Raw genomic sequence first — 8,793 nt, 5'->3', positions numbered from 1 at the left:
AAGGAATTTCATTCTCAGGCATCTGTGAATGGCTAGAGAGGTATCGATGAGCTCTATAGTGAGTGGTTGGAGAGCAAGGAGCCCCTTTGCTGGTCTTGCACAGGGGCCCTCTCCTGCCTGTGTCCCTCCTTGGTCTTCGTTATGAGGAAACAAAAGAACTAGATTTTTTGAGTCTTAAGAACATGATTAACCTATATCAATATATAAATGGCCCATCCAAAAATATGGTATTCCATGTAAAATCCCTTCCCATCCCTTGGTTGAATGTGATGGACATAAGTCTTTTTTTTAACTGTACTAACCGCTATGTAACCTCACACATAAAATGCTATATTGGTTCCATATAACACAATGCACAATGAGATGTGATAACACAAGCCGAAGTACATACATATTAATATACCAGTCATAGTTCCTTCCCTGTATAATATTATAATATGGTAAATATAGTGTGCACATAATGCCAGCTACATACTGTGATAACATAGCTTCTAGTACATGTAGCAAACCCAACAGGAAAACGTCATGTGTTTAGTCGCTGACCACCGCTCTATGTAAGAGTGTGAAAAATAAGACTTTCTTTACACTCCCTGTGGTACAGTTCCACATTAGGAAATCATCCGGTGGCATGCCTTCTTGAAAGAAAACAGACCATGCTATTATAATCCTCTCCTGTATTGCAATCAGCAGAAATCCTGATCTGTAACTTTTTTTAATTTAATATTGGAACAAAAGTTCAGTTAGCTACAGATATATTCATTGTATCAGTTCTAAGAAGTCCTTATCCACATTTCCAGGCTAATTGACATCCCTAATCCTTGGCCTTTAGAGTTCGTCACAATCTGTTTTTTGCTGAGCTTATTCGAGTAAAAGATTCCTGTGTAGCTTCATAAATCATCTAGTGTCAATTCATTGCAAAGTTCAGCAATGTACCCTAACTCTCTTACACTATGCTATATTTAAAGGAGAACTCCGAGAGCAGTATATGATTATACTGGACAGTAAGTTTGCCAAACACATTTATTCATTGACTTGTTAGTGCACAAGTCCAATGCATGCACCTCCTCTGCTTCAAAGTCCCTATAACTGTATCCCGTGGTCGCACTGGCCTCATAGGAGCTCATTGCAGGCTACATTCACATCTTCGTTATTGAACTCCAGTACTCTGTTCCAGCAGAGGAAAAGACAACCGCAGTTACCGTATCCGCCAAAGTCAGACACGGCCGCGCACCAATGGATCCTCAATGCCTATAATGGGAACCAACAGGGATCTGGCAGCTTTCCGGGAAAAATGTCAGCCTTTGGCTGGACAAAAAGTAGCTTTCATCCTTCCAAAAGTCGGCATTTATGCCAGAAAACTGCTGGTTCCACGTTGGATCCCATTATAGTCACTGGGGGATCTGTCGGTGCGTGGCCCGGCCGTGTCTGACTATGGCGGATATGGTAACTGCTGGAACAGATTACTGGAGTTTAATAATGGAGATGTCATCAAAGCCTTAAACGGAAGTCCCTACTGCCAGAAGACCAACAGTCTTGTAGAAACCAGATAGAAGGAATCGTGCTCAGGACTTTATGCAAATAAAACTGTGAATATTTATGTAGTTATTATTTCATAAAATTTTGTAACAATGTGTTGAACAGATTTATTAACGATATTTTGAACAGAGTCCTTCTTCAGGCATGTGTGGAAGATTAGACATGCTTGAGTATCCTAAGTAAGCTTTTAACATATGCAACACCTGCCTGAAGAAGGACTCTGTCCAGAACATTGCTACTGACTTTTGTGAAACCCTAATGACGTAATCATTTTTGACCATTTTATTTGTATAAAGTCTTGGGATTCTACGATCGTTGATCGTTGGTCTTGCTGTTCCCTCATATAGCAGTTCTATCATTTCATAGGGGCATAGAACTGAAATCACTATCCTCATCGATGTTTAGATCGATATGGTTTGGATACACACAGTGGAGCAAATGCCTCAATGCAGTTAGGTCAGTTTCTGAGTGCCCTAGTGATGAGCGGCATAGGCAATAATCGTTTTCACGATATTTAGTGAATTTTTCGCATAATATTCGCAACAAATTCACGAATTCTTGAATTCATGATCTCGTCATTATTTCCACGATTGCACAAATCGGCACTAATGATGCGCATATTTTTTGCGTAATACATGCAACTTCACATTTTATCAGGTCTGAGTAGATATTACTGATTGGTGCACTAAGCATTGTTGTGACATCACAGTGCTATGTCTGTAGCATGTACGTATGGACAGCAGAGAAACAGTAATTCCTATCACACTACCTAACACCCTGCACTGGAACCTATCAGCTACACTATATCACTATCTAACCTACACTGACTATCTCCCACTAACTATCTGTATTATATATATGAGCTAACTAACTAACTATATAATGTAATTGGATAAGGAATAGGATCCAGATGAAAGCACAGAGCACAGCAATGACACTGCTCTCTCTCTCAGAACTGCAAAAAAACTGCAGAAAATGGCTGCTGGGGATTTTCTTTTATAGTAAAGGGGTAGGCTAGTGGTTGCTAGGGATGTTGCTAAGCTCTGAAAAAGATATTTCAGCTTTCTCATTGGCTCACAAGCAAGAAGAGAGTTCACTGATTTAAAAAAAATCTAGAATATTCGCGATTACGAATATATAGCACTATATTCTACATCTTCGCGAATTCTCGAAGTGGCGATATTCGCGATAAAAATTCGCGATCAACACTACTTACAGTATAAAGTTCTTTTCCTATGTCAGAAAATAGTGTGAAATGCTTGCAAATCAGTTACTAAATATTTCAGACACTTTTCCATAAAGAGAATTTGCAGTGAGCTGCTCCAGCTCCATCTTGGCTTTGCCTTATCTCACCATCGGCACCGGGTATTTACACAAAAACGGCGCATGCTGCTCTGTAATTTGATACTTTAAAGTTGATTTGTCTCCATAATATTCTGCCGTATTAAGAGCGGAATATTGCAATGAAAGTTTTTTTTGGGCCTTTTTTTTTTTAATAATTGCCAATAAAAACAATAAAATCACTGTATTAATTAAAAATGCCCCCGCCTCTTCTAGCCCCATCTGACTACATACACAGTAGTGGCCAGTTCAAGTGAGGAAGGCAAAAGGAGAAAGAGAGGTAATCTATTGAATACAGAAGACCCATAACTGAGAGTCTGCTGTATTCTATCCTAACGTCCACAAAGCAAATGGCACAGTGGGTTGTCCAGGATTTTACAAGTGATGGCCTATCCTCAGTAGGAGTCCAACACCCCAAACACATGGGCGGACTGGCCATAGATCCTACAGGGAAATTTCCGGGTGGGCTGATGCCCAGAGGGTCACCCAAGCCCTCCTGTTGGCCGCCAGCCAGGTACATAAAGATTTTATTCTCTCAGTCTATCTGGTTCTGCTAGGACAGTAGTTTGTTCTGCACTATGGTATTTCTGGTCCCACTTCCTGTTAATTTGGACCCGCCTACAACATGGGACCACTTTTTTTTTTTCCAAGGCCACTTTAAGTTCGCAGTCTGCCCCTGCCCAAACCCCTGCTGGAAAACGTGTCTTAGCTTGTCACTGTGGAGTGATCAAGCTGGTAGACAATCATAAGGCGCATTACCACGACCCGGTACAGGATACAATAAAGTTTATTTTGAGACAACGCGTTTCTGGGTCTCGACGGCCCCTTTATCAAGTCTGTGTCACCCTAGTTTTTTGTGCAGCTGGGTGTGTACTGCCTGGTTTCTTCTAAAGAAGGCGCATGTCCGTACCTTAATTTTGTTCTTGTTACACTTTGAGTGAGTGTAGCGGTACACCGCTACAGTCTATGTGCGGCACGTGTAGAAAGGTGCGCGCAGGCAGAGCTCCACCGCTACACTCACCTCAAAGTGTAACAAGAACAAAATTAAGGTACGGACATGCGCCTTCTTTAGAAGAAAACCAGGCAGTACACACCCAGCTGCACAAAAAACTAGGGTGACACAGACTTGAATAAAGGGCCGTCGAGACCCTGAAACGCGTTGTCTGAATATAAAACTTTATTCTATTCTGTACGGGTCGTGGTAATTCGCCTTATGATCGTCTACCAGCTTGATCACTCCACAGTGACAAGCTAAGACACGTTTTCCAATATATACCCGAGTGGCGACTTGGCCTTCATCCCAAGGGGGCTTCTTGACGCATCTGGCAGCACCGACCTGCACCTTTTATACTTCACAGCTCACCTGCAATATGGTTGCACATAACAGGTGGTCTATCGCATCCACCAGCTCTTTGAAGGAAGCTGTTGTACCTCGATTTACTTACCCTATGAGCTGCCTTTCTCACTCTTTGGCCGTTACCAAACCCCTGCTGATCAGTTCTTCTGCAGTAGCTCTGTCGCCATAAGTCGGCCCTGGATCTACACAGATCTGTGTAGTGGACGGACTGGTTGCGGCATTGCTGCCCCTATTCATTTCAATGGGAGCAGCGTCTGCAGTAGCCAACCTCCGTCCACTACATAAACCACAGGGCAACAATCTTCCCTATGCAAATGAAAACTTAAAAACTTAAATATTATATTTTATTATGCGTTTTTTCTCGGATTTACCTTCAAATGCTATTGCCTATACATTACAACAACTGCATAAATTAAATAATTGTAAATTAAAAGAATGACTACCCATTCCCTCTCTTTTTCAGGGACCTCTAGAAGAGGCACAATACCCCTATGAATGCTTGCTTGCACTTTGTTTTCTGTTGTTTTTTTCTTCTCTGTAAAATAGTTGCGAAATATATCTCCTTTTTCGGTCCCCCAAAGTGTTTGCTGACCCAGAGTACAGTTATGAGCAGAGCACGCCCTCGATGACTAACTCCTAAAATCTGACTTGCACAAAGGATGCTGGCAGGGGGTGGATCAAGATGTTACGTTCTGCACTCGCTGAAATTGAGAAAGCGTGTTGGCTCACGGTCAATGCTTTATAAAGACAAAAGAACACAATTTTAAACCGGCCCTAATGAAGAAGGCAAATAAACACTATAACAGCTTCATAGATGACTACAGGCCAAATATGTTGCTGGAAATTCAGAATGCCATTTATATTTTCAGTGTATCCAGCTTAAAAAGCTTTCGGCTTTTTGGATGATGTAGTAGTGTAAAATGAAATCTAGTATTTTATGCTTCCTTTAGATTGTTAGGATAATGCTGGCAAACAAGCTCAGATTAAAACCCCTACTATATAGTTTTTCCCCTTCAGCTTAAGCCCCCATACACATTAGTGTGTTGTTGGTCAAAGTCACCTAGATTCAGCTGACAGTGTAATGTGTAAAGGGAGCCCCCGACTCAACCCTGACGCTGATATCTGGGGACAGAAAGTTCAAGTGAAATTTATATTTTCACCCAATTCCCTTTTGTTCTCCTGGGAGATAAGCCACAGCTGGAGATGTGTGTTGCGGCTTCTCCGCTCTTCTCATAGAATTCACATACACTGCTGAAACTGAACATGATGTGTGTTTGGGGTACCTGACGCTATTGAATATGTAGGCCAACTTTATGCCTGTCGACCAAATCCTCCCCAACCCTGTGTATGATTACATTGCCCATTGTACAGTGTGTTGCCAAGTCACCATTTTTTGTCTCCTTTTCCACTTCTTTCCTCAGACCAAGGTGAAGTGAGGTAAGGTGGGGCGATAGGGACATATACTCTGGGCACGGCCGTCTTTAATATTGATTGGACCCTGGGCAAAAATTTACTTGGGCCCCCTGGATCCCGCCTTCCCACACCTTAGCAGGCAAATCACGCCCTCCATCCACAACACACACACAAAAAAATCCACACATCTGGTAGAGTACAGTGAATGACTGTAAATACTTCCAGTTCTGAAGACTCCAGCGGCTCAGGATCAGTGCTCTGGGCAGCTGGGCTCAGGCTGGAAGTGGGCACCGCTATGCAGGAAGGAGACCAGGGCTCAGCTGACCCTAGTGTTACAGTGCACCCCAGCACCCCACAGTATGCAGTATAGCACCCTATAGTATACAGCAACCCACAGTATGCAGTATAGCACCCTATAGTATACAGCATCCCACAGTATGCAGTATAGCACCCTATAGTATACAACACCCCACAGTATGCAGTATAGCACCTTATAATATACAGCACCACAGTATGCAGTATAGCACCCCACACTATACAGTACCCCACAGTATATAGTAGAGCAGTATAGCACCCCACAGTATACAGCACCCCACAGTATACAACACCTCACAGTATACAGCAGAGCAGTATAGCACCTCACCGTATACAGCACCCCAAACTATACACGATACAGCACCCCACACTATACAGCCCCCCACACTATACTAGTACAGCAGTAGAGAACTTCCACAATATACAGCACCCCACAGTATACAGTATACAGCCCCCCCACAGTATACAGTACAGGAGTATAGCACTCCACAATATACAGTATACAGCCCCCCCCACAGTATACAGCCCCCCACAGTATACAGTACAGCATTCACACAATATACAGTATACATCCCCCCACACTATACAGCCCCCCACACTATACAGCCCCCCACAGTATACAGGCCCCCACAGTATACAGGCCCCCCATACTATACAGCCCCCCACAGTATACAGGCCCCCACACTATACAGGCCCCCACACTATACAGGACCCCACAGTATACAGCCCCCCACACTATACAGGCCCCCACACTATACAGCCCCCCCACAGTATACAGGCCCCCACAGTATACAGCCCCCCACAGTATACAGCCCCCCCACAGTATACAGGCCCCCACACTATACAGCCCCCCACAGTATACAGGCCCCCACACTATACAGGCCCCCCACACTATACAGCCCCACACAGTATACAGGCCCCCACAGTATACAGCACCCACAATATACAGGCCCCCACACTATACAGCCCCCCACAGTATACTGCCCCCCACACACTATACAGCCCCCCCACTATACAGTAGTTTACAGTATATTAGCATGAACAGCCCCTGTCACCTTTTTCTGATGTAATCTTCACAAAAAAGCTCCACAGTTAAGGCAAACTTCTGTCACAACACTCCTGGTAGGACCTTGATGACCTCATAGCCATGTGACCAGTAATATTGCTAAGTTACTGGTCACATGGTGATGATGTCATCTAAGGTCCTAGAGAATCACAGCTCTCACAGTACGCTGCCTGGAGTGCCGGCAGGCATGGCATGGCAGCACCCCCTGTGTAGCTGACAGCCTGACACCCGGGGCAGTGGCTAGCAGGGCTCAAGAGGCAGCTGCCTTGGGCCCCCCCAGGAGCAACTGGGCCCGGGGCAGCTGCCCCTTTTGCCCCTTGGTAAAGATGGCCCTGACTCTGGGTACTGAGCGCTGGGCTTGGGGTTCCAACAAGCTACTCTGCCTTGGCCACGGTAATTTGGAAACAGGACTGAGGTGGCAAAAATAACCTTGGTTAAAGAAAGCGTAGCTAATGCTCTACCCAAAACATCACATTTTAGCCCCTAAAACACCCTCATAGGATTATACACACAAATGTAATAGGTTTCTAAATGTCCCTTGTAGCGTGAAGGTAAAAATGAAGGTACAAAGTATGTCAAGCTATCTGTCATGTGAGAGATCCCAGTCCTTACGGATAGGTCATCAATATTCGATTGGCAGGGGTCCCCCACTGATCAGCTGATTGAGGAGGTTGTGGTGCACCCATGCAGGGCCGGTGCAAGGATTTTTGACAACACAAGCGAAGCTACATTTCTCTCACGCTCCTTTTTACATTTCTCCCCTCTGTCACATCACCCCCATGTCAGATTTCTCCCCCATGTCAGATTTCTCCCCTCCTTGTCACATTTCACCCCCTCAATGTCACATTTCTCCCCCTCCAAACCATGTCCACATCACCCCCTTCGTGTCACATCATTACCCCCTATTGTGTCACATTTAAGTCCCCCCCCATGCACATCATTCCCCCCCCCCCCCCGGCCGGACCTAGCCCCATCCCATGTCACAGACTACAGACATTGTTCCCCCTCCCCATCATGTCACAGTCACCATCCCCCCTCTCCATTTATGATTGTTGGTTGTGTAATAATTTTTTTTAGAACACATTTATGCCGTGCACTCTGGCGCTAGTGCGCTCATCACCTACCCACCTGTCCTGCTGCTACGGCAATCTGGCTGTGTGTGAGTCAGACTCACAGACACAGTCAGCTCCAGTCCATGCTGCCACTCGCCACTCGCCAGTCACACCCCCCTGGCCTGACCCCGTGACTGCGTTGCCATGCTGCTGGGCCCATGCCGCTCTTAAGTGAGAGCCGGGACCGCACGGCGCACGCAGGCTGGGGCAGGCGGCCACCGGCGCAACTCAGAAGTAAGTGATAAAAAAAAAAAGAAGGTTAATTTTTCCGCCCACCCCCAGGGTGCGCCCTAAGGCAGCCGCTTGGTCTGCCTTATGGTAGCGCCGGCCCTGCACCCGTGAGTGCTGAGTGTCACGAACCAGCGGGTGTGCCAGGTGTCCTACCTCCTCTAAGGGCGTTGTCTAAGTGAACCCCTCATTCTTCACATTACCTCTGATGGTGGGGATAGACTTTCCCGAGGGGAACACCAGGTCGCTACCTCTTGAGGAGGATTGGCACACAAGGCAGCTGGTCCAGACGGACCAGGAGGTACCTGAGCAAGGTACCAGAGGTACAGGCGTTGTCAGCAGGCCGAGTCGTAGCCAGGAGCAACAGTGCAGGTCATGGGGATAGGTCATCAATATCAAACTCTTGGAAAACACCCTTAACATAG

This window comes from Bufo bufo, chromosome 4 (genome assembly GCF_905171765.1).
Source record: "Bufo bufo chromosome 4, aBufBuf1.1, whole genome shotgun sequence".
Classification (NCBI taxonomy): domain Eukaryota; kingdom Metazoa; phylum Chordata; class Amphibia; order Anura; family Bufonidae; genus Bufo; species Bufo bufo.
This window is presented reverse-complemented; position numbering follows the sequence as displayed.